The sequence below is a fragment of the Eschscholzia californica genome, unplaced genomic scaffold (genome assembly GCF_041429995.1).
Source record: "Eschscholzia californica isolate CP2 unplaced genomic scaffold, dmEscCali1.0.p SCAF_20, whole genome shotgun sequence".
Classification (NCBI taxonomy): domain Eukaryota; kingdom Viridiplantae; phylum Streptophyta; class Magnoliopsida; order Ranunculales; family Papaveraceae; genus Eschscholzia; species Eschscholzia californica.
Genome location: NW_028238310.1, coordinates 27501 through 30000, shown reverse-complemented (window position 1 = coordinate 30000; position 2500 = coordinate 27501).

The following is a 2500-nucleotide window of genomic DNA, read 5'->3' as shown; positions in this document are numbered from 1 at the left end:
AAATATTTATTTTTTTATGAATTTTTAAGTGAATAAACAATTAAAAATTCAAAAAAAATAGAAAAAAAATATTTTTTTCCCGATTCTTTCTCCAATATTCCTGATAAATACCCACACACCCACATATGGAGAATGGTCGAAAATGCTCGAGTGGATATCGAGATGTCCGACGAAGCACCACTTGGAAGGGCCGAGGCACGGGACGCCCGAGCTGTTGCTCGGGCCGGCACGGGACGCGCATGGGACATCCCGGGACGGCATGGGACGCCCTCGCTACAGCTCGAGACGGCCAGGTACGCCCGAGACTTGGCTCGGGACGGCCTGGGACGCCCTCGCCATAGCTCGGGACGGCCTGGGACGCCCGAGACTAGGCTCGGGACGGCCTCGGCACAGCACGGGACGGCCTGGGACGCCCTTGCCACAGCTCGGGACGGCATGGGACGCCCGAGACTTTGCTCGGGACGGCCTGGGACGCCCTTGCCACAGCTCGGGACGGCCTGGGACGGCCTCGGCACAGCTCGGGACGGCCTGGGACGCCCGAGACTTTGCTCGGGACGGCCTGGGACGTCCGAGACTTTGCTCGGGACGGCCTGGGACGCCCGAGACTTGGCTCGGGACGGCCTGGGACGCCCTCGCTCCAGCTCGGGACGCCCTGGGACGGCCTCGACACAGCTCGGGACGGCCTGGGACGTCCGAGACTTTGCTCGGGCCGGCCTGGGACGCCCGAGACTTGGCTCGGGACGGCCTGGGACGCGCTCGGCACAGCTCGGCACAGGCCGGGACGCCCGAGCCGAGCTTCGGGTCGCACGAAATCTCTTCGTATTCCGACATATTAGAAGCTTCCCATCATGTAGTAGGCCGAGCTTTGCCCTTTGGATGCCCTATGGTGCTTGGCGAGCACTAGGGAACGTGCCAGCACAAGTGCTGTGCACGCTCTGGGGAAGGAGCTCAACCCTCCCCCTTATAGTGCAAAGTTATTGTTTTTCCTATTTTCACAAGGAAACATCAATTTTTTAACCAAGCATACTGGGCCTTTACTCCTTCGTTACTCGTCGGAATCCAGCAAACTTATACTCGTTGGAAAGGTCTTTTCGCAAGGATTTTTTTGATATATTATAATAGCGATTCCGATAAATATTTATTTTTCTATGAATTTTTAAGTGAATAAACACCGGAAAATTCATAAAAAATAGAAAAAAAAATATTTTCTTCCGTTTCTTTTCTCCAATAATTCATAAATAATACCTCAATAGTATTAATGAAGAGAGAGTCGAAATGGCCCGGGTGGATTTCGAAATGTCCCACGACCCCATAGAATGCACGGGCCAGCCGAGCCAAAAGAATGGGACGCGCACGGGACAGCATTGGTCAGGCTCGGGACGGCACGGGACAGCACGGGACGCGCATGGGACGGCACGGGACGCGAATGGGACGGCCTTGCTAAGGCTCGGGACGGCATGGGACAGCACGGGACGCGAATGGGACGGCCTTGCTAAGGCTCGGGACGGCATGGGACAGCTCGGGACGCGCATGGGACGGCCTTGGTGAGGCTCGGGACGGCCTTGGTCAGGCTCGGGACGGCATGTCACGGCCCTGGTGAGGCTCGGACGGCACGGGACGCGCATGGGACGGCACGGGACGGCCTGGGACGGCCTTTGTGAGGCTCGGACGGCACGGGACGCGCATGGGACGGCCTTGGGGAGGCTCGGGACGGCATGGGACAGCACGGGACGGCCTCGGCACAGCTCGGACGGCACGGGACGCGCATGGGACGGCCTTGGCGAGGCTCGGGACGGCATGGGACAGCACGGGACGGCACGGGACGGCCTCGGCACAGCTCGGACGGCACGGGACGGCCTTGGCGAGGCTCGGGACGGCATGGGACAGCACGGGACGGCACGGGACGGCCTCGGCACAGCTCGGACGGCACGGGACGGCCTTGGCGAGGCTCGGGACGGCATGGGACAGCACGGGACGGCACGGGACGGCCTCGGCACAGCTCGGACGGCACGGGACGGCCTTGGCGAGGCTCGGGACGGCATGGGACAGCACGGGACGGCCTCGGCACAGCTCGGGACGGCACGAGACGCGCATGGGACGGCCTTGGTGAGGCTCGGACGGCACGGGACGCGCATGGGACGGCCTTGGTGAGGCTCGGACGGCACGGGACGCGCATGGGACATCATGGGACGCACATGGGACACCTTATGGGGATCATCAAGGGACGTTGCACGGGACATTCTTTCCCACGAAGGGCATTTACATGGGACATCTTAGGAGTCGAGAGCCGGCACATGGGACAACGTAGTTCACACGCACGGAACACTTTACTTTCGTTTGGAACGTCGTGGGATCTTTATGTCCCCATTAGCACCGAACCTTTAACATGCTAGGAAGCTATGTTCGATCTTCTCGAAGTGTCGATGGAACTTCGATGGATACACATCCGATCCGATGTTATGATGATGTACTTTCTCCGAGATCGATGTTGGGGCCGTAT